This window comes from Protopterus annectens, chromosome 1.part1 (assembly GCF_019279795.1).
Source record: "Protopterus annectens isolate FY-2018-M chromosome 1.part1, PAN1.0, whole genome shotgun sequence".
In the NCBI taxonomy this organism is placed as follows: Eukaryota; Metazoa; Chordata; order Ceratodontiformes; family Protopteridae; genus Protopterus; species Protopterus annectens.
The window spans coordinates 1,604,849,666-1,604,876,079 of record NC_056726.1 but is presented as its reverse complement, the minus strand read 5'-3'; positions in this window follow the sequence as shown (position 1 = coordinate 1,604,876,079).

Sequence of the window (26,414 nt, the reverse complement as noted above, 5' to 3'; positions counted from 1 at the left end):
GTGTGGCCCTGCCCCATGCTGTTCCTGCTGCAACTGTTACTGCAGGATAACATTGTGTAGCACAGCAAATAACTTAACAACATGTATGCATGTAGCTTGTGACTACTGCAGAGCCCCAACAGATGTGTCCGGATATGAGAACTGTGAACTGAGCATCCCAAACACATGCACATGTATATGTCTTGCCTGTGCATCTGCCTCAGTATGGTGTGAGTGTTCATGTGTGTGTGCATCGCTGATGGGTGTTATAAGCCACTACAACAGTGTTTACCAAGCATCCCCCACTAGGAGACTGTAGGGGATGTCCACATAGGCATTGGTGTGCTACAGCTGTGTCAGACGCCATATATCGGACACATCACAGCTTCCAGGGCAGACAACACACACATTCAATCTCATGCCCTGGCCATCACATAGGGCCTAGCTGTTGGAGGGTATGCCCCTGCACTGACTGTAGGCCCTACCCTGCTCCCTGGGTGGTGCTACGTGTGCAGGCTATAGCAGCCAGTACCCCAGGGTACACATCCATGTGGTCGAACAGATTCATATTGCTGGTCCACTAATCATGTGTGTGGAGGACCTGTACGTGCTCACTAGCATGTGTTGACATGGCATCTGTGAACTGGTGCAATACTCTGGATGCAGATGCCTGTGAGATACCCATGATATCCCCAGTTGTGCTGTGTGAGGTACCTGTGGCTAGTACACCTAGGACAACACATTCCATGGTATCCACTGTGATGCGTTCCCCTCGGCCTGTCTGATGTGTTAGGCACAGGTCAACAAGCTGCTGCAGCAGGTCTCTGTCCACCCCATAGTGCGCCAGTATCCCCAGCCCATGTAGACCCTGGTAAGTCACCCTCGGTCTATAAAGTCTTATGTCACCCCAGTAAGGGTTGTTCGGCAGCATACACATCCGCACTGCCCCAGCCTCCTGCACATGTTGGTATATGTTGTCTGCTGCAGCCCGTGTCATTTGGTTGGACTGTGTCATGAAATGTCCCTGCAGGTATACACCGGTGGTGTAGTGTGGATGAAACATGCGTGTATGCTGCTTGCTCACATTAATGTACTGTTCATGTGCGGGCTGGCCATGTCATCAGTCAATTGTGCTGAACAGCACGTATTTGTGCAGCCTGGACACCCTGACTACCCCACCACTGCTGTCATCCCTCCCAACGTCACCAGGCAGGTATAGACACACCCCTAGCTTAGGTTTGCTAAGGCAGGAGCAGTCCCGAGGCACAGTTCTGCAATGTACGTACAGTATGCCTGACTCCCCCCTCCCATGCTGTCAACTATATGCGAGACCTGCACCTGGCTGACTACACACATACACTCCAGGGACCAGCAGCACACCCTGGTGATAAATGTGATACACCATAGTTAACCTCATCTGCATAGTATAGTCTTCTAATGAATAGTTATATGACCCATACCGAACCTCCAACACATTAACCACTGCTCGGTGTCGCTCAGATCCTCACACAACTGGCAGCAGGTGCCTTACCATCACCATATTCGATGTCCCATGGTCTGCCCAGCAACAAAATAACCGGTGTCTACATGACTACAACCTGTAGCCCTGCACACCACAGACAATGTGCATTAACACCTCACCATGGCAGATATACACAGATCCCAGGTTATCACGTACAGATCATCTGGCGCAAATAGTCAATAGTGCTGATGTCCCCAGACATATGTTCACATCTATGTCCACCTCCACATCTACATATATCACATATATTATTTGTAGACATATATATATATATGTATATATACATTTTATTTATTTATTTATTTATTTTACATTTGTTGACCGGGCTAGTCTGGCTGGATACATGTCCATTTTCAGCAGAGGCCCGAGGAGAAAAGCTCCACTATATACTGGTACATTACATAAAATACATTACTGTAAGATACAACTTATAAGGATCAAAGAACTAATTGAATGTAGGATATTAACAATACAGAAGCATTTTTACAGAAATGTACAGTTCTTAAATTACATCATTTTTACAGAAAATGTATAATACTAAAATACTAAATACTGTGTAGAATTCCTAATCCCATATTATTAGGAAAAGCAGGAGTAGTAATTTTGAAAAGAAAGAAAGAGGTAGCACATACAAAGGTCTATACTATATAGTATTGACAGTTATGATAATACATTTGTGCCAGGGCACCAGTTCTAAGAAATAGAATTGCACAGCAGGGAACAAAGTGTAGGTTTAAGTGAGAGGGTAGATGACAGGATCCAGAGGTGTATTGAGTAAAGAGAAGCGATGTTATAGGAAAAGTAATATCTAAGTGGATATAAGGTGAGCTACAGAGGAGGAGAGATACAAGTAGTAGAGACAAGTAGAGAAGTAATGGAGAGAGCTGTAAAGAGAGTTGGGTACTAAAGTCAGTCAGGATTAGAGCAAGGGCATAGCCAGTTGGATTTGAAATGGTACCTTAGTTGTTTCTTGAAAAGTTTTGATGAGCCTAGGGAGGTCAGTTCTATGGGAAGTTTATTCCAGTAAGACCCAACAACATTTGTAAACAAGGAGTCACCAGCTTTATTGTGTGATTTGAGAGTAGTGACTAGCAGTTTGTTTGCTGAGCGGAGGGAAGTAAGATTGTTGTAAGGGGTGACAAGGTTATTAAGTATTGGTGTATTATTAGGGTAATGGAGAATGTTATAGGTGATAACTAACTGGTGGAGGAGAATTAGATTTTGAAGTTCAAGCCAACCGAGTTTTTTGAGATTATCACAATGATGGGTACGAAATGGGGAACCTGTGGCAAATCTGGCAATGTTATGGTAGGTTGTGGCAAGTTTCTGAAGGTTTGATTTTGAAAGGTTGATAAAGGATGGGGAGGCATACAGTAATGTAGAGATGAGATGAGTTTGGGCACATACATACACACATATACGTGTATACACATATGTAGATATGGCATTGATATCACAACAGCTAACCACATGACAGCAATGCATTAGACAGGACTGGAAAGGAAACTACATGTGTCGCCTGCATCATGTAGTGTTGTTAATATCAAGGCACGTGTGTTATGTTGCATCACACGGGTCAGACCGTAGCAAGGGTAAGAGTAGGGCTGCTGACAGTTACTCATCAGACCTATTGGCGACTTTATGTTTTGACAACCCAGTGTCTTGGCAGAATATGCAGGCTGTGGACATTAAATAGGTCAGCAAAAAAACAAACTGGACACATCCTGCAGCTAGCCACCCACAGATACCAACACATACGGTATAACTGCCAAACACACACCTGCCATGCCCTGGAATCAAGCATCTACCTGTCTAGTCTACCACACTACAGCATTATGCAGTAACAGAGCACGCTACCGAGTTCCAGCATCACTGCACTCCCACAGGCATACTTCTGGGTGGCTGACATCATCCGCAAAGGCAAAGACGCCGATAGGGAATGTATGTGGTGTGAGCCATCTAAAAGCATTACTGTGTCCCCAGGCAACTGGAAACACACACACACACACAGGCACACACCTGGCAGGGCTGGGAGTCGAACATACACCTAACTACCTTATCACACTACAGCATTACGCAGTTACAGAATGCACTACCGAGATTACTGAACACAGCACTCCCAGAGGCATACTTCTAGGTGGGTGACATCATCCGCAAAGGCAAAGACGCCAATAGGGAATGTATGTGGTATGAGGTGTCTAAAAGCATTACTGTGTCCCCAGGCAGCTGGAAACACACACACACACACACACACACACACACACACACCTGGCAGGGCTGGGAGTCTAACATACACCTAACTACCTTATCACACTACAGCATTACGCAGTTACATAACGCGCTACCGAGATTACTGAACACAGCACTCCTAGAGGCATACGTCTAGGTGGGTGACATCATCCGCAAAGGCAAAGACGCCGATAGGGAATGTATGTGGTGTGAGCCATCTAAAAGCATTACTCTGTCCCCAGGCAGCTGGAAACACACACACACACACACACACACACACACACACACACACACACACACACACACACACACACTTGGCAGGGCTGGGAGTTGAACATACACCTAACTACCTTATCACACTACAGCATTACGCAGTTACAGAACGTGTTACCAAGATTACTGAACACAGCACTCCCAGAGGCATCCTTCTAGGTGGATGACATCATCTGCAAAGGCAAGGACGCCGATAGGGAATGTATAGAGAGTGAACAGTCTGAAAGCATATTACTGTCCCAAAGTAGATGTAGACAAACACATGGCAGTGGTGTGATCGGGGCAACTAAATATCTACGGAGCACTACAACAACACTACATAGATACGGGATGCGCCACAGACAGTACACCCTTCAAGACAGTCAACCAGTGTGTTCAATGTAGGCATCCATCGTGACGTTGAAAATGGACATCTGTTGCCTGGATGACCACCATCGCTATATAGGATGTCAATGGCCATGCCCATACACAGAGGCACATCACCAACACAAGGTGTCACTGGGCATGCCCACATGCTTAGTATCACACGTCCGTTTGGAATGTACTGTGTGTCCATCTACACAACGGCGTACTGGGCATGCTCACACACTTAGTTGCAAAGGGCCTTCTTGCATGCACACGGATTCTAAATACGGAAGAGCGCAGTTTGGAATGTACTGTGTGTCCATCTACACAATGGCGTACTGGGCATGCTCACACACTTAGCAGTTGCAAAGGGCCTTCTTGCATGCACACGGATTCTAAACACGGAAGGGCGCAGTTTGGAATGTACTGTGTGTCCATCTACACAACAGCGTACTGGGCATGCTCACACACTTAGCAGTTGCAAAGGGCCGTCTTGCATGCACACGGATTCTAAACACAGAAGGGCGCAGTTTGGAATGTACTGTGTGTCCATCTACACAACAGTGTACTGGGCATGCTCACACACTTAGCAGTTGCAAAGGGCTGTCTTGCATGCACACGGATTCTAAACACGGAAGGGCACAGTATGGTGTTACTGTCCCCACGTACATGAATGCCACTCACATGTACTGACCAGTACACACTCAGGAGCCATCACAGATGTCTCAGGTGCAGATCACAGAGGTACACACTGCAGTCTACAATGTAGCCCTCAGACATCACCATGTCGTTGGACCAGCAATACACAGCCATACATTACCACAACACTGTGTGACTCATGACCAGTGGACTGTACATAGGTCTACAGCAACTGTGCAGACTACACATGTACTGACAGGGTTCCATCATGTGTTATGCATTGCAATGATACCACTGTAATAACCAGGTCGGCTCTACACATACCAGGGGCCCTGGGTCTTACACAGCTGTGACAGATGACTGTCACTGTACACCAAAGAACACACATGTTTGGATATGACATACATGTAATCGCAGTGGATATGTGCATGGACCACACACACAACACATATGTACATAGCATAGCTTTTGCTGTCCTCCATGCAGACAAGTGGCTACAGCAATCACACACACGCAAATGGAAGGTGGGTCCATGGCTGTTGAATGCTAACAGTACATGAGGTAGCAATGTTGACCGAGGACACATTCCCTCTGTACTAGTTACCCATGACACCCATCATATCATACAACAGTCCATGTGTTATGTATGTCATCACACATGTCCACCAATTGCAATGCATACAAACATGGCTACATGACAGGCATGTAGGACCAACACACATGTACAATTTGTAGTGTGCATGCAGCTACCATGCATGTGCAGTAGCTGATGTATGTAACTCATCTGTGCCTAACTACAACATGCAGTTGCAATGCAGCCCCATCATTGACACCTGTATATGGTGACATACTGACAGTACGGTAGGATGTACATCAGGTATGGATGGATGTGTGTACATAAAGTGGTGATCCACCTGTGCAGATGGATGTTTGCTGGGACGGCTCACAGGTATGTCACACGCCATCCTACCATTACATGTGCAAACAGTATGCTATGTTACTGTTACTTGATGGTGAAGACATAAAACCTACACAGCGGTCAGGTGTTACTGACTGTATGTCACCTGACACCTGTAACACTTACATCCTCCCATGTGCATATAGCACCACAATTGCCGGACGTAGCATTGGTACACATAATGCGGCCAATACTGCTGCATGTCTGTCAGACGTATCATCATATAGCAGGTGTATCATTCACAGTACTGCCATGTGTGTTTGCTTGTGTGACCATATATGCCACATATGGTGGGGATTACATCCCAATTGTTACACACCCCTGTACACTGTTGTAGAGATCTGTACATACTGCAGTGTGGAAAGCATGACGTAGGCAGGGGTGGTGTGTGTATCACACACATCAGCTATCCATATGTGTATGACATTTGTGGTCTCCACAGTGTGTGTGTGTGTGTGTGTGTGTGTGTGTGTGTGTGTGTGTGTGTGTGTGTGTGTGTGTGTATGTATGTATGGCTGTCTGGTGCATGGAGTGAGGGTGTATGCTACCATACAGAACACACAGGATCCCTAACCCCTCATGGTGATGCAGTCTACTACCCTGTTGATGCCATCGGTCTCAGCCATACTGGCTACCTGTACATGTTCTTTCTCTGTGTCGCATGGGTGCACAGTACTGTGAGGGTGATGACCACATAGCAGGGGTCCTCACCTCAACACTATGGGGTGTGCATTATAGTGTTGTTGACCCCGTGAGTGTGGGCATGTTCCTGTAATGTGACAGGGTATTACTGCTACACAGTGAGGCCTCATGCTATCAGGTGGCCTCTAACATTATCATCGGCTGGACCGCTGTGTACAACCCCTGCACCATGTCAACATACCTGTGATGTGACCTGGTATGGATGTCATGTCTCTAGCCACTGTAGCCTATTAAACTGCCCACATGCTTCTGGATCAGTATATGTGTGGACATCTGTGGTATGTTAGCCTTTCCAACAGTCAGGTTGAGGCTACGTATAGCATGCTGATATTGCCATACATGCCTGTGAGTACTCCACAGTTACACATGGGAGACTGCAAACACTGCTACCTGTAGGCACATGCAAGTAGACCATAAGGAGGGAACCAGGGCATCATTACCAACATGCTGTTACTGTTGTTACCTAGACACATACTGTGAACATATAACAATGCATGCTAAACCTGTACTACATGGTATGTCTGGTGCGTGTTAACAGTACACAACTAATGTAATATACACTTCTCTCACTATTCTTACACAACTAATGTAATATACACTTCTCTCACTATTCTGTTCACCCTGTGCATCAGACCATTTGAGCATGTCCCTGCACCGATGGTGTGGATGACAGGGATGCGGCACAGGCCTCATCATATGCACAGGGTGATAATGTTTGCCAGGGGCATAGGCTGCACCAATGGATGACATCATGTGTGTGGGTAAGGGCCGGTGATATGATTGGACATGTCTGTTCAGTATGCATGTGGGTGTTGTGGTGCCCTACAGATGTGTTTGCTGTGTGCGTGTATGTGTGCACACAGTTCTGCCTTTGTGAGGCCTACACAGGGGTATTATTGACAGCTCCAGATTGTACAGACCAGGTTGTACAGCTCACTGTGTTTGGCCACGTGACCTGTGCCTGCCAGGGGTTGCACGGGCACTACCAGGCGGAGGTACAGATTGGCTACTGTCCGATGACACATGTCCACTGGAACCGTGTCCCCACTGGGAACATCCAGGGCCACGTCCACGTGGCCTGCTGTGTCCTGGTGTGGACAGCGCAGCACCAGCTGCACTGCTACTGCTACCGGCACTATGGGAGCAGGCATGTGAGGTGGCATGCTCACGTTGACCTGCACTAGGTGGTGTAGCTGGCCTACGTCCACGTGGCCTATGCCTCACTCCTACCAGATGTTCCAGCACAGACAGCTCACGCTCGTGGATTGCCATGCCACGGTCAAGGATTCCGACCATGTCACCCAATCGCCTGTCCAGAACATCAGCAATCTGCTGTTGAGCATTTGCCAATGCCTGGATGTTGTCGTTTAGGGTACGGATAGCAGCCCTCTGCAGCCTCTGCCCTTCTCTGTTCTGCTGTTCAGCACGTGCCTGTGCTGCCATTACAGTCTGGAACATGCGTCTGGTGATACCAGCTGCTGCGCTCTGTCCTGCAGGTGCATGTCTGCCAGAGGTCCTCCTACGAGCAGCACCGGCCACATGCCTGTGTGGCACATCTGCAGTCATTACACTGACACCATGGTGTGGAGACACACCTTCTGTAGCCACCACATGTTCCTGTTCCATGCTAACAGGCACTGACTGTCCTTCCTCTATGGCCACTGGTGATGCGGTATGTGTTGGCAGCAGATCTGTGTGCGGGGGGGACATAGCTGGGATGGCAACCATTGGCACAGATTCAGCCCCTGACAACCCTGCCTGTACCTCATGCATATGTTCATCACTGCTAGTATCTGTGGGGACACTAACATCAGATGGACCGCAGGAGGGTAACGCACCTACATCACCTGTGAATGCAAAGAAAGACTCTAAATTACAATAGACACACACACACACACACAGACACACCATGCATGTGATTTGACAGACGGCATGCAGCATGCCTGTGATACAGCAGATGGCATGCAGCTCAGACATTAATAGTGTTAGTTAGCATACCTCCCTGGGGTGCACACTACAGCAAGCAGGTGTCATATCAGTAGCCATGCAGTTCACACAATCATGGTAGTATGCATGCATCCCCGTGATACACCATGTGGACCAGAACAGGATAACAGTACACATGGCTGACGTGACCTTGACATGTAATCTGCTGACGTGTGCATTAACATGCATACATGTCTGACACAATGGTGTCCTGACACATGTACAGCATCGTAATGGGCATCACATTGCGGTGTTGTCTGTATGCCCTACAGATAGAATGCATGTTTAGCAAATGTGCATGAGCATGGAAGGGTAGTGTGAGCCGTCTACATTGCTATACAGTGTGAAGTACAGACACTGTGCCATTGCATGGCATCATGAGGCATCTATATTGCTATACAGTGCATAATATGTACACATTGCATAGCCATAACTGCATGCATACCCATGACATAACTGTGGATTGTGACCCACGATGCTGAGGTGTATACACACCAAACCATGCTGTGTCATGTGACAGGTCACTGGAGGACCTACAGATGACACCCCTGCACAACTACTACAGAGTCTTAGCTGCCTGGCAACCATGTCCACACATAGCAGACTTGTCAATTCACCATGTCCCACATGACATTGATGTACCACACACATGAGGTGCACAGCTAATGGTGATGTCCTACAGCAGCAAGGGAAATGTACAGTATCTGTGGCCTGATGTGGTGTCAATGTCTGTGGAAGCTGTACAGGTGACTACTGTCATGCTATGACAGTCGTGATGTTCAACACATCTTATATGGTAGACTTCAGTGACACCTCCACTAGCTGTGCACAGGCTTTTAGGATGTCCAGTGTACCACATCAACTGTATAATCAGTCAACTAAGGCTATAATTGGACCATGTGTGGACAATGTGCAACAGGGTGTATACACATCACATCTACTGTGTGGCTACGTGTCTCTGGCCATCCCCCATGGCCATGTGTGCACATGTGTTGGCCAAATGTGTGTGATGGCCGTCTATCTCACATGTCTGTGTTGTCCCATATGACATACACCCATAGATGTCAGATATGTCACCATCCACAGGGCTATGCAGACAATGGGTTGTATGTTTGGTATGTGGGGTATGGGTTATGGGATAGTGTGACAATATTGCAGCCAGAACACTACGTGTCTGGGACATGTCAGATGGCACATCACAATGTGTGCACCCATTGCAGGGGCATATAACACAATGGTGACTCCTGTGGGCTGCCCATATCACAGCTCACTGTGTGGTACTGTTTGTGTACCACACATGTTGTTCCAATGTATAGTACATATGCCTACATTGTACAACACCTCCACCATTGTATGCACAGCTGTCCACACATGTAGCAATGACAAATACTGTGGTTTCATGTTGGTGTATCATTTCATTTGTATATATTGCACATGGGTGGCCAGTGTGAATGCTGGGTGATGCGACCTGTATATTGTGACTGGAACGAACATCAAGTGTACAAGTGTTAACTGGCCACATGGCGAATAGATCTATGCTTTAACATGCCTGATACTGATGACAGTCTCACCTGCAACGGACTGATGTCTGTGCGGCTCGCCAGAGGTACCTGTATAAGGGTGACACAGCAGTTTGAACATTATCCATGACTGTATGACAGCCACAGGGTGCACTGTGCATGTTAACACATTCGCCTGTACAATAGCATATAGTATGCACATGTGTGCATACACAGGGTAGCATACTGTAGTATGCAGCATGTGTGTCAACATACCTTGCATATGATGTTACATTACATAATGTACAGTGACACATGCAACTAAATGGGATATAATAGCCATATGTGCAGTACTGACTTACCAGGCAACTCCAGGCTCATTGGTTGGGAGACACCCACCTCCACGATGGCAGCTAGTGTTTGTGGATGCTGTTCTGAGGGTGTCCCCAGACTGGCCAGTAGCTCCTCGGTGTGTGTGAGTGGGGGCTGGGTTGGTGGCCCACCACCTGTTCCACCTTGTTCCCTGGTGATTGCAGTGGCACGCTGTTTTGCATGTCGTATCAGGTCCATGCAGTGTCTGCGCACCTGCTGGTAGGTGCGGTTATGGCCACCCACATCATTCACCCTCCTGCGAAGATCCTGCCACAGGTCGTCACGCTGCTGGGCATGCTGTGGCACATGGCTGAACAACACCTCATAGTTCTCATGGAGGTACGGGATGAGGACATCATCCTCCTGGTGGCTGTACAGTGGCAGGCATGTACGAGGCATTATCTGTAAGACATAATGATGGTGACAGGTCACAGTATCAGAGATGTACAGAGATACTGCTGCACATACATTTGTAGTAAATCTAGTACATCTGCACAGTTATCTTTGCAAATCATCATGACACTGACACGACTGACATGTTTGTGTCACACACATGTAACACTCGTTATGCATTGGATATCATCACCATATATGTGTGTCACCTCATTACATTGTTCATACTCCATGTGAATGCTGTCTTGATGTGGGCATGTCTGTTTGCCTGCACTGGTGTTCTTACCTATCAGCACATGCCTGGATGTGTCCACGGTAATGCTGTTGACCTTGATGCTGTGTATATGTCACATATCAACACATACACTGCCTTAATGGACTTGAGCAGTGACAATGCACACATATGCATGGAAACCTTTACATGCATGTGTTTTGCCATATACATCTACACGGCACTGTACAGCTGTTCAGCATCCTGCCACGGATTGCCTGTGTTGCACATGTGATAGACATGGGACAATGGCTAGTCGGACGTCATTCGCAGGGATGGTTATCAACTATAGCATGTATGGGCAAGGTTTCCTAGCTGTATCTGACAGCCATTTTGCCACCACGAGGTGCATCAGTGCCACATTACTGATCCAGACAGTTGATACTACATCTACCATGCGGCCATCACACCATGTATGACAGAGATGACATGTGCAGCTTTGATGGACAGGGTTGCATGGTATGGCAGGAGTATGTCACATGTATGGTACAGGGATCTGTCCAGCATGTGGCGATCCTAGTAGTAGGATGGTGGCTGTCCATGACGTATGTCTTTCAGATCAGGATATGGACATGTAGCATGTCCAACATCATAGTGTAGCACATGTCTTTATGCAAGGTAGACAGCATGCTGCATAGTAGAGGTGAGGATTGTGAAGGCTGGTATCACCCATCCACGCATGGCCAATACCCCTTAAAGGTGATATGTGATCCAATATTGGTCACCCGAGTGCTGTGTATGCCTGTCCAATGATCTCCATGCTCATGGATGGCACCCTGTCATGACATGGGTACCTCATATGACTACCTAAATGGCCTGGTGGCCTGGAGATGTCACCAACTCAGGGAGGTGAACTGCACAGCACCATCCCTTACACAGTGTCCATAATGTTGACCGCAGCCTAGGTGGTAGTTAATGGGTACAGGGATATTCACCTAGCAGTGACAATGCTGATATCATCTGTCAGAATGTGCACATATGTCACACACCTCACCCACAAAGCCCATTCTGTATGTTGTTCACAACACTGAGACAGCTATTGCTCATAGGTCATGGCCATTCACATCCTTACATACACAGATGCCTCACATTTGTCTGTGTGGTATGGGCTACAATGAGGGTGGAGTACAACACATTAACCCTGTTTTACTGTAGCTGGCACTGGTGTGATATGCACATGTCACTCTGGCACCTTTTGTAGTGTTGATTCTGTCAACAGTCCACTGGTAGAACACTCCTGTGACATACAAAGGTATATGTAGTCAAACATCCATACTGTCATGTACATCTGTACTGCTAACATCTACATTGATAATGGTTCATGGACTTGCAGACCATACTCAGCAGGGTTATAGTGCGGTGCCACCAATTATGACTGTCATCACCACTTGTGGGTTGATATTATCCAACACCCTATCTGTATTGTATGTTCATGCTCAGCACTTGTTCAGAACTTGTGAGCACTTCATGAGCTACTGATTAATATAGCACCCATTCCACACCATTTCTCACAAGTACACTGTCTGTCCTTACATTTCCAGCTTGCTTACAGTACAACAGCTATTGTACACATGTAACTCACATATCTTGTGAGACATGGTTGTATATACAGGCATGTCCAACTGTCACGTACCAGTGCTATTGCCTGTCTATATGATGAATATGTCATACATGTGGCAATAGAGCAATTGTCTCATGTACACAGTCAATGCTCACCTCCCAACATACGACACTACAGCCTGTGGGAGATGCACATATGCAGCCCTGCTGGGGGTAATGCTGTCACCAACCCTGACTGCACCTGACAATCATGTGGGGATGTGTAACATTTGCAACACACCCCACTCATCACATAGTCTCACAAGATCTCCACCACCACAGGCCACACATATGAGTACAACTTGTGCAGTACCTCTCCATACTCTGTGTAGGCACCAAAGGCAGCCCCATCACCAAACACAACAACAATAACTTATAGCCCACAGACTCATGTGTGCCCATCACATACAGCCAATAGGGTGTTATAACATACACAACACACCTGTCATAGGTGACTCTGTAGGCAGTCACACTGATGTTCCACTCAGCAGGCTACACAAGGCGATAGTCGCTTACATCTTGCTCTCAGGTAACTGGTTCTGCAACATAACCTATGCACCCATGCCACACCTCACCAGGTACAATTTGACTGTCATTCTCCATGTTAGTGTGACTGCCCTGAGATGCAACTTCACAGACTACGTGTGCAGGGACATGCAATAGCTCACCAGTCTTGTAGCCCTGAAGGTATGGGCCAAGCCCTGGGGAGCATTATGCATTCATCCGGACCTGATACCACTGTACAACAACTGACTGTGTCACTTCAACAGTTGCCTATGCTTCTGCTGTCATTCCACAGGCATCTGGTATCTGTCCGCTTTGACTGACATGGTCAACAAAACACGATGCTTTGGCACAGATGACCTGCACCTGTCAGCCCTGGGAGTACAGATAACATGTAAGGCTCTTGCTGCTTCTATACTGCCTGTCTTGCACAGTTTCCAATAACATTCACCACCAGAATGGGAACAGGCAAGCCAAACATGGGGTCATGTGACGCAATGCTTGACATCTTCATCTCTGACGCACGCAGGCAAGGCACTCCTTATAATGGACCACTTCAATATCTCTGCAGTGACTGGGACCTGCCTCTAGGCTCTGCAGAGCACACCTGCAATGACAGGTTATACACAGACCATACCTTTCAGTCATGTAACCTGGACCAGCACACCCACGGCTGAGGTGTTCCCATATTCCACTATGTTGTACACACATCCTGGCTAGTTACTTAGCACAATGCATCAGAGGTGCTCCATGTGCAACTAACTGTGGCCAGAACTGCTATACACATTGTAACAAGCTACAGATTCAACAACATACCCCACGGTTACCAGACCTCATTTCTTGGTGTACTGGACAGTAGGGCTCAGACAGGTACTACTGATGTGAGACTGACACTACCCCACACTTAACTGGGATAGCCACTCATGTACTGACACATTAGGCCAATGCTGTCTGGGATTCATAACCTCCACTCGGCTGGATCAACCCATACACACCACCTCCAAGACCAACAATATCCTTGACATGGACACTACCAACATGTGACTGGTGTTCCACACCTGGGGTTATCACCTCATTGGTGGATTCCGAACATATACTAATCACCCTTGTTATCCACATCCCGGCACCACACCCTTCACGGCATACACAGTACAAGAGTACTACAACGCCTACTACAGATGTCTTATGACAGCAGTAGTTAACATCATGACACCCGTGCAGATGGACAATGCACATACAAAAGCTGAATCATAACCCAGTGCACTTCATTAGCACTTACATGACTGCATGGATCATGCTATTCCACACAGAGCCATGATGGTACCCACCAGATAATGGATGCCACTCTGGGGGTCCAGTTCCATGGACATAATTTACAACAACAGGTGGAGGCTGTTGCAAAGTGGAGTACAATCCCATGGGTGGGGTAGCTCACTGGTCAGCCTCAGTAGGGCTACAGGATCCCTCATCACATACTCTGACACTAGCCTCATAAACATTACTGCTACACATTCCAGGATGTACCACAAGGCATTATGGAGGTATGTCAGTAGTCAATGGCAATACCCACATCTGCTCTGACATACAACAGTTACTCAGGAACATTACAGAACCAGGTGATGTTGGCAACATGCTGGTGGATGGGTTCACTGCTAACATTACACCCTCTCACTCCCTACAGGGCCACAATCCATGCAGGAACATTGCGGTGTCCCTGCAGTCACACCTACACAGTACTAACCTGCACTCTATATGGCCTGGAACACTGGCCCCATGTGACCGTCCAACATCCCAGGCTGTGATTTACACAAACCTCTGAACGACATGTCTCCCCACTTGGCCACCATATTCAGTAGTAGCCTTGTATCAGACATTGTGGAATGGCACACAGCAACAGTTATCACACTCCACACAGGTGATGCCACAATGCACAAGGGGGACTATTGCCCTACACACCTGACTGGACTGTTCTGCAAGGCTATGGGGCACATCATCATGGAAGTCATTCACAGAGACATTGGTGGGCTCCGGTCCTTTGCTGCCACCCAGGTTGGACTTGTTAGGGCCATAGCATGTCTCCTACACCTGGTGGACTCCTTTTATACAGTTACCAGGGTAGTTGATGATGGTAAGGGGGTCCACACAGCCTACATTGTCCTCTCATTGCCTTTCAGCACCGTTCTCCATTCTGGTATTGACAACATACACATCCACCTGCGCATCGACCCCTATGTCTCAGGATGTTATGCAAAGTGGCTCACGGACAGGGCACACACAATGAGGGTAGCATACCATAGTACCTACTGTATTTCAGGTACAGTTGGCATACCACAGTCCTCAGTCATAGGGCCCCCCATGTTCGGCATATGCTTCCCTGAGGTACAGGCTAGCACAGAGGGACTTTCCCTGCCTAGCTTTACAGACAACTGCATACAAAGTGCCATGATTGATCCACCAGCTGATACTGACTCCCTCCATAAGGGTGTCACTGTGATGGATACCTGATATCAATATCATGGCCTCAAGCTGCATGACACAAGGTGCATGAACATCCCCTTTGCATTACACCATTCACCCACTGACTATCACATAGGTGGTAGTCCCTACATACATGTCACATTGTACGTGATCATAGTACACACGTATGTCACACCCACTCCTGTGATAACCATATTGCCACTGTGGCGTGGATATCCTTCTACGTGGCCACACTTATCTGTACTGGGTTTGTAGCTGGAACATAGGCACCCATTGTACCTCTGAACTCCAGATGTATACACACATTCAAGGGTACAACACCCCGTTTAGGGTGTACCTTACACAACAGCTACGGCTTTACATACCACAACATTAACATGCCATGACGTTTATTGAGCTCCGACGGTTGAAGTATGCGGCAGAACTACGGACACCACATCTGTACACATTTGCATACTACATACTCAAGGGTGACCTCTGCTGAACAGACGGGGCCCATGTCCACAACAATATTAATGGATATACTCCACATAAGCAACATAAGCAAAAGCCACTGTGAGCAACATGCTCATGGATATGTGCACACACGCAATGATGAGTGGGATGTGCTTGAGGGTTACATTCCCAAACCAGACACTCACCATGCTTTGGAACATGATTCCTATGTACATCACGCAGGGACACTCAGTAGCACTGTTCATGTGATACCTCACTTGGTGGATGGGAGACACATGTATGCCAGGGATCACTGCAGTGGCTGTACTGTGCAGAGGTGCAGGTAACACATGGCTCTGCTGTTCACAGACAGGACACTACCCTAGAGAGGTGCCCCTGGTGTGAACACTGTAGTTGTGCTTACACATAGACTTGCCAGACTGCATAGTACCCCACTATGAACCTGTAAAGCTATTACATGTCCTTTGTGCATGGCTAATTGAGTAACCCTTCCATTTAGATTAGCTATCATGCTATTACAGTGTCCCGTGACTACAAGCCATATGTATCCTGTTATTGTATATTGTACATGCCAATAGACGATACCTTTGGTATGCATGATATGCCTGTTATGTTGTGTAGCATATCTGACATATCTACCTACAATACTGTACATTACACATATTTTACATAGTATCCCATAATGCAAAGCATACTTGCACAGCGGGACCACCTTAGACATGTCATTGTTGTTATATGCCCATACACATGCCTACTGTGACAGTATATCAATATATACTATCCCCTGCTATGGCACGTACTTGTTGGACATACCCTACCACTGACTGCGGGTGGTATGGAATTGTTCTGTTTAAAGCCCTCATGTAGCATCCCTTGTGGTGTCTGTGATGTTTACCTTGTGGCCCACTGCAGGACACACAATTTCTACAAGCGTTACTATGCTCAGCAAGACATCACTACATAAATACCTTTTCCCACTTTATGCATTGCGGACACTTTTAATTAATACAAAACAGGCTATACATACACTAACATAATTAATACAAAACAGGCTATACATACACTTACATACCGAGTGTTCTACATACCTTGTTATCATTCCGGACTTTCATAACTATCTCTCTTACACTGTTTAAATAGTTCTATGGTATGAGCATATGGTTTGAATGTCTGTCAAATCATCCTTATATACTTCGATACCTGTAACATGTGGTTTCCTGCCACCAATTGGTGTTCCTGAGTGACTTATTACTTGCACATCAGCTGTGCAGCCACTCCATTCACCAATTATGCGGCAACAGTGGGGTATAATTGAATTCTCCACTTGGGCATTGCCCATTTGCCCTACCTTCGGGGAGATGGCCTGTATTGTGTTTTGTTGTGTGTAATTGCAACTGCTATGTGTAGAGACACGTATAGTTTGGATTCATGTCCCCCATGGATTGTGTGTGACGGCTAGAGTATGTGGTTCTACATGTGAGTGTACCTGTCATCCCAACCATCTGATAAGGGACTATTGCAAACAAAACCTGTAACATCGCTGTTTGTTCCATTATACAACGGCTACGATTTCACATGGCACCTTTAAATGTGTCTCTCACAAGGTATGTTAACGCTTCTGCAGATGTAATTGACTGAATGGATGTTTGTGCTGTAATTACAGTCTGTATTGCTATAGTTTCTAGTGTGGGGGATGTAGGTGGGTGTACGTAGCATATACAGTTTTGTGGGGCTTGCATTTCTACATATTCCATATATGTGTGTGGGCTCCTTCCCTAATTAAAGAGCTATCAGTTAGTAGACTTTTGTTACGGGATTATACATTGGGCTGTTGTTAATTGGTTTCTATATAGTATGCAGGTGAGGTTGATACTTCCATACCTCTGGAATTACAGCGATATGTAAAGGGATGTTTCTAAATGACAGCTGTCCCATGTATTTCTGTCCCAGATATTTGCAGTCATTGCAGTTGTGTTGGTAACTGAACCTCTTTGGCATGGGTTGCCAACTTTTCAAATGGCCATTGTGGGACACTTGCGGGACACACATCGGTGTTTACAGGCCGACACATACCCATGGTCAGTACACAGGATAGCACATACTTTTATCCTCAATACATACTTATTGTTGTGGGACTTTGGCTACTTATCATATTGCATGTAACATTTATGTTTCTTACATACAGGCATAACTATTTAATGCAAGTATTACATAATATATGGGACATAATAATGTCCTCCAATCTCGGACAGTTGCCCTATGTAATGTTTTATGTCAGGACACAACTGCCCAGGGAGGGGCTGTCCCTCCTAATGTGGGACAGGTGGTAACCGTATGCCTATGGCTAGCTATACCCACACCTACCGTAATGATCTACCTCTGAGTTGGCACTAACAGACACACGATGCAGACACACACACACACACATTACAGTCACATGGAACCACACATGGCACCCTCAACACACACATACACAGACTACGGCAATCACAAACACAGTTGAACACAGTACCTACGTGGACCGCAACACCGGCAGCGGTAACTAAATGTCCCTTCATATCGTGATAATATTACTCGCGGTTTTAGTGTTTTGGTACTGTGTTCTTTCGGTCTTTCAGCCTCGTGGTTACGCGTGTCAGTATGTGACACATTCCATAGTTGGCGGTATCCTATTTATTTGTACCTCCAAGGTTTTATGAATGTCGTTGACCTATCTATATATTTGCAGATATCGGTGAATCCGTATATATCAACATATATCTCTCTATCACCCTTTCTATCTGTATTATATATATATATATATATATATATATATATATATATATATATATATATATATATATATATATATATATATATATATATGACAGAGAAGTGACAGGCAAACTACACCTTTCATTGTGTACTTGTCGGTGTATACTGTTTCCTGGACTCCGCACGTTTGTGTCTGAACCTGTCACATTACACACCTGCCGTAGGTACATCTTGGCTACCATAGTGTTAGGTGATTGTATACATGATTGCGTGTTCTACTCCTGGCAGTGGTTGTTTTACCCTTCAGAGCAGGCGCTATTAGTACAGGGGTGAATAATGCTGGTTTCACCTGTTCTGGACATCATTGACCGTGATCTGCGCGATATTCAGAGAAGCTTAGCCCTGTTTCATGCATATCCGTATAGTGATATTTAAACGACGCTTACCAGCACTGGGCAATGCATATTCCCACTAATGTGTGCTAAACATGATCTGATGACCTGCATCCGACATGCATTATTTGTGCCTTCGGGATTACGTTACATCCCTTGCAGGACATGGGACCAGGAACATGCACGACAGTCACTGCATTTACCACTTGGCCATATGGGATTTGTACACGTGTTATGGCGTTTTGTATGTGGAGTATACTACAGCTGTTACTCCATACTGCACTGACATGGGTAACTCAGTTACTTTACATATGGATGAGTCCAATTAATGGTATGTCCATGTGATGATTACTGGATGTGCTCCAGCATTGGGTATGTATATCACAGTGAGCCACACACGATAATGTGCTACACCTTCAAACGACCGTAGGTGGAGCATGCTGGGGTGATGAATACCTGTCATGGGTACACCCCATGCCTTGACACAACATCCATGATTACATTATGTGGAGCCCCTCATTAATGCAGCAGGGAATCCGTGCAGAGTGTGTGCAGAACAGTGCTTACACACATGTGATCCCGCGATTGCCTCTGCTCCACTGAGCGACAGTTGGTTACTCGATGTTGTGGGGACAGCAGACACTGTTTGCCTCGTTTGGTGTATGGCGTCTGACAATCGGGCGTGTACCTACTGATGTACCTAGGAACCTATACACACAGCACTAACATATGCTGATAGGTGCATGTACTGTTCAGGTGTTGACATTCCTTGTTCCAATTGCTGTTGTGTGTACAATGTTTGAGGGCTGCCTATGTAGGATTCACACAGTGGGCCACCTATACATTACAATTTACAGGTGGTCGTGTGCATGTGCCATCCATTTTACTGTGTGTGCAGGTGGAGAGGTGTGTCAGTCTATAGGGGCATACACTGTCAGAGTATGTGCTATACATTCCCTCTTTGCCAAGGCGTAGGCATATTGGGCATGCCTCCGCCTGCCTACTGGGGCTGGCACAGGGTGTTCATGGTCTGAATCCCTCTGTGCCTGTGATGGCCTTGGCAATTGCGGTGGGCTATGAGGGCTTTCACCATTTTTTCCCTGCTGCAGCTGTTTCCACAGGATCATATTATGTAGCATGGCACATACTATGAAGATGTGGGGACACATGCCTGGAGAGTACTGCAAGGCTCCACCAGATGTGTCCAAGCAACGGAACCGTGATTTCAGCATCCCGAACACACACTCTATGATGATTCTGGTTTGTGTGTGTGCCTCATTATGGCGTTCTTGCATGGGTGTGTGTGCATTTCTGATGGGAGTCATCATCCACGGCTCCAGTGCATAGCCAGCATCCCCCACAAGGTGGCCATGTGGGATGTCCCCCCTGACAAATACCTGATACAGCTGTGAGGCATGCCAGATATTGGAGTCATGGTAGCTTCCAGGGCTGCCAGCACACGCATCCATGATAATGCCCTGGGCATTGCACATGACCTGGCAGTTGATGGAGTGGAATCTCTTGCGATTTATGTAGCACCTACCATGCTCACCAGGTGGTGACTTGATATGTATGTGTGTGCAGTCTATCGCACCCAGTACCTCCAGGCAGTGTGCCACATGGTGGAAGTGATGCATATTGCTGGCCAACTCCTCCTAAGTTCGGGGGAAGTATATATGCTCATTGGCATGTGGCAACATGGCATCCAGGAACTGGTGTAGTACTCTGGATGCTGATGCCTGTGAGATCCCCATTATATCTCCAGTTGGCCTTTGAAAGGTACCTTTGGCTAGTATTCACAAGCTTACACATACATTCGTGTCCACTGGGATGGGTTCCCCTCTGTTGTTTCTGGTTCTCAGGAATGGCCAGCACAGCTCAACTATTTGCTGTAAGATGTCCCTGTTCACCCTGTAATGCTCTACTATCTCCAGATCATGTAGCCCCTGGTAGGTTACCCTTGGTCTGAACACTCTTCTCCTCCTCCGGGGCCTGCGGTGGTTGTCGGCATCATCCTCCACAACACCGTCAGTCTCTAACACATGGTGATGAATCACAGCTATGGCAGCTCCCAACATGTAAATTTTAAAAGTTCCCTGTGTGTTTACACCTTTGGTGCAGTGTTTGAGAATACACAGGTTTGTGTAGGGTGCTTTCACACTTTATACTATTGTGCTGTGAACTCCGATGATGTCATAGGGTGTGTATGTACGATCGTAGCTACAGGGTATCTTATGTGTTTTACTACAGGCACTACTATTGTGGTGCCTTTGGTGTTGAATTACATTTGGCTGCCGTGGATTACCTCTTGCCCTTCCCTTTACATTTCTTCACATTTCACCTACCATTTTCTGGCATGCATCCAGCAGCCAGCTTTCATTTGTACTTTCCTAGACCTGGCTTATCTTGTGTAATGTGTTCTATTGCCGGTCTACTGTAGGTTTGCTTTGCTCTGCTATGACAGTTCTCCTTTCTTTGCAATCCAATGCCTCCCCTCCTTTCTTTGCAATCCAATGCCTCCCCTATCCTGTTTTGCAGGTTTCTGCGAGCAGACTTGTCAGCTGCCGTCGATTGCCCGCTGTGAGTTAATAGGTGTTAATTGCTCAGTTGTACTCTAATTACCCTACTGCGGCATTTCCTTCTTTTCTTCCCCTGACCTTCCTGTTTGTGTTATTGTTCGCGGTGCATGCATCCACTTACCGGGTTTCAGGCATGTTTTCATCCCCATACACATGTGCTTTCGGGCACCATATGTGCTCTCAGCTAAACGATTCTATACCTACCTCCCCACCCCTGTCCTGCAGCTTTGCTTAGCAGTGGCCAGGCCAGATTTGCATTGCTCCAATATGCTTACAGCTACGGTGGCACACGCCTCTGCTGATGTCATGTATACCTCTGAGCCACTCCTTGGTGTTATAGCGCTGCGCCGTATGGTACATCCTTAATCCGGCGGGACGTTTGCAATTCAGTATTACCTGCCTCATTTGCATGGCATTGACTACTAATTCATAGTTACCACACTGAACACTGTCACAGACCCTTAGCAACCCTTGCAGCTTGGTTGTGGTGTACCATGCATACCATTGCGTATTATGGTGAAATCCTGATTTGTATTACATTGCAATTTTATGACATTTGTATATATTTTCTTTGTGTTCCAGTTTGCACACACATGCCCTGTGGTTGTACTTTGCGTTACTGTGGACATGACATTAAATGTTGTTTTTTAGGTGTTGTGCAACTTTTCTTATGCCATTGGCTGTGTATTTAGCCATTGGCATATGTTAACTTTGTAATACATGAGTCTGGGCTGCTTCTATAGCTCCGATATTCTGTTTGGGAAAATGTAAACCGTGTTTTTTGGTTTACATTTCTGTGGGCTTACGCTACGCCTGCACCACTTCATGAATCGCTATATACCTTCATTTTCATGGTGCGGCACTGCACATGAGGTGATTAGCATACCTAAGCCGAGGGCTGCGCAGTTCTGGCATACGCCGATAGTGCACGTGGGATTGGATCGTACCTGAATCGCTCAACGACCATATTTGGTATTATACCACCTATGCTACGCCTGCACCTGGCGCAAGCTTCATGAATCCCGGGGTATGTGTATTCAAGGGCACAAAGTATCCAGCTCAGCATCTGATTAAAGTGCAAAGCATGCAATAGACAAGTTAAGATATTTGCTTAATTAGCAACAGTTGGTTTGTGGGCTTAAAACTGAACTATAGATGGCATCCTGTGCGACATTATAAAGAGCTTACTATGTGTCATATATGCTGCTTTATGAAAATCATATGTTTAATACAAGAATTGCTGACAGAGTTGTGCGTGAAACAGGAAACTAAAGAGACTTTACAAGTAGTATGCCTAGAGATTTCAGTAAAACAGGAATGGAATAGAAACTACTGGAACAAACATAACTACAGATACAACAAATAAATCCCAAAAGAACAAGAAGAAGGCAACTGTATGAAATAATATTAAACAGACAGCTCCACTCTGAATAACAAACATTTAATTAGCGTAAGCGCTTTCATAACAAAAGTTACTTCATCAGACGCATAAAAACAAACATATAAGCATCTTATATATATCCCAAAGGCATTTAATTGGTCCAATCATATTCCATACATTTCCATCCATTTTTTAAAAGGTAAAAATAAATTAAGAATTAAAGAGACAATTGTTAAAACACCATAATATCAGCGTATAGAATATAGTCAACAGTAAAAACTGCTGGTAACATGTTGTGTGGCATAATATAAAATATTGCACCTACACATCATCCTGAACACATCCTAAAAATTTTAGGATGTGTTCAAGATGATGTGTACGTGTAATCATTTATATTATGTACTTGACAATATCTTTCATGTTATGGTGAATTGAAATAATCTCGAAAGAAATGTTTGGTCGGCAATAAATATTACAGTTTAGTACAAATACATTGTGTAGTGTCAGTCTGTGGTTTGCTATTTTAACAGTGGTGAGCCAGTCTGATTCTAACTCTTACTTTAAAATTCATACATGTCCAAAACAACAAAGACATAACTCCCCAGTTGCCGCCAACAAGTACCAGTCAGTTTTGACGAGCTCAGCAGTTCCAAAGCTTCCAAGTTTGGTGAAAACAAAATTTCGTTTCAGCATCTGCTCTGCAACAGTTCACCATCAATTCCAGTTAAGAGGGACTTTCCCAAGGACGTCACCTTGTTGCAGCCTGATCAACTGTCAGTGAGTGACTGTTGTAGGGTAAGGCTCTTTTGATGTTAATATGGATGCCATTAAGGACTTTAGTTCAAAATGCTCACATTCTATTCAAATAGATATTTCTGATAACCCAGATAAAGTATGGTCTTTTAACAAAATGGTTTAAATGTTCTAGATAATGATGTTAAATGTAAAGGTGGTCTTTTTACTAACAGAAACTTTGATAAAGCATGCCTTTGCAAATGAATTGTTATTTTTGATCAGTACCTATGTAGACATAGGGGGTATGACTTACAAATGTATGACATGTGGGGATAAATATTCTAGATTCTGCATGCAGTGTCACAAGTTTTTAATTGACAAAATAAAAGCAAACAGAAAAGTACAATTAAATTATGCATCTGAATGTAATCCTGCTCTAGTAATGCCTGCTAGTTCTTTTTTAACTCATTACAGCAGAGTGCTCCTCCAAGCACGTCTGCAGTTACCTCCCACTGCACCTCTAGGCATCAAATATTGATTGTTCATATTTGTATTAATAATTCCAAAACCATGCTATGTTCAAGGTATCAGAATATTTTATCTTAAAGCATACATGATGTCAAACACAATTGTATTGATATTTGACCTCTGTCAATGAGTATTTGTTAAAACTGTAAGGTAATAACTTAATTTTTTAAAGGCTCAAGCCACTCCCACTAGGAGTTAAAGGTACACACTCAAAAGAGCTGTACTGGACAGAATGAGTTAACACAATTTACTACATGGGCGGATGCCTATGGGTAGTATTCCCATTCAGTACAGCACAGCTATTTAAAGATAATTGTGAACAATGGACAACTGCTGCAAATTCTGATAAGTCAGATGCAGAAAAGGTTGCAGAATGTAATAAACTCTACAAAAAGTTGGCATGACAGTTACATACACATGGTACTTCACTTAAAAAGTAAATTGACAGTGTTAACAACATGTCACAAGCCAGGGTAGCATTACTGGTGGTTCAGGAAGGGCAAGGGAAAGACAGAAATCAAATTAAATCATTAAAACATGATTTGGCAGAGGCTGAAAGTAAATATAAAGAAGAACAAAAAATGTTCTTAAACTATATGCTAAAATGAGTGGTTTAGAAAAAGAGATTGAACAGTATAAGTCAGAAGCATATGTCAAACGAGACAGTGGACATAGTGACAGGAACTTCTGCTGATTTATATCAGCAATTCTGGTTGCTTCAGAGCATTCTGCAATGGAATGACAAAAAATGAATTTTCAACAACATGTTGACATTTGAGGACTGGCTGTTCTATACATCAGGGGATAATTGGAATGATGCACTTAGGCATTTTTTTCTGATTTTCATTCCAAAATGTTATAAATCTTTTATTCTGGCAAAACAGTATAGCATTGACATGAAAACAGAGAGAATGACAGCTGTTCTCATGGAATATACCCAGGAACAACCTCTAACTACTAAATTACTGGATTATTTCAAAATTCAAATCAGTGACAAACTTATGGAACAGGCTGAACATTTCAAACTAGCCTTCTAAATTATTTTTGAAAAGGCAGATGGAGAAATGGACTCATCAGATATACAAAACAGTTAATACACTGTTTTCTAGAATAGGTAAAAGGGGTCCCAGGGGACATTAAATGTATACATGAAAAAAGTTCTAAAACTCTAGGAAGAAATGGTACAAAAACTCAAGGCAGGACAGACAATGGTGAATGATGGGACACTTTTTACCCATCACATTATTAATTAGTATGGGTACAGATGAAGAATAGGAACTGGTAAATGCAGTAGGAAAGTGACGAGGTTGGGAAAGATGGGGAGATCAAACACAGGAGGGAAGAGCAGTCTTGGTTCCTCTGGCACAAGGCAAACAGGAGGGAAAATTGGTAACATGTTTCTTTTGTAGGAAGTTAGGTCATGTAAAGCAGGATTGTCCACATTATAAAAGTGGAAAAATAAACAAATAGAATATGGCATATATGCTAAGGAGGAGAAAGTACCAAAAAAAGGCAAAGAACAGAAAAAGGAACAACCAGAAGAAAGGGACACACAGGTCTTTTATAACAAATCTAGAGGAAATTACAGCATCAACAAAAAGGGGACATATACCCAGTGGAATATATGGACAATCCTCCATATATTCCAGATGAAAGAAAAAAAATGGGGCTAAGACAGGAAATTAATAGTCCAAAATACATGGTTGTTGATGATGATGATAATGCAGAAGTTGCATTAAAATTGAAAACAGTGTATATCTCATGAGGGACATACCTAGGGATTGCAATAGCGATGATGAAGAGGATTCAGGAGATTTTGTTAACCTATAGGGGTGTGTGC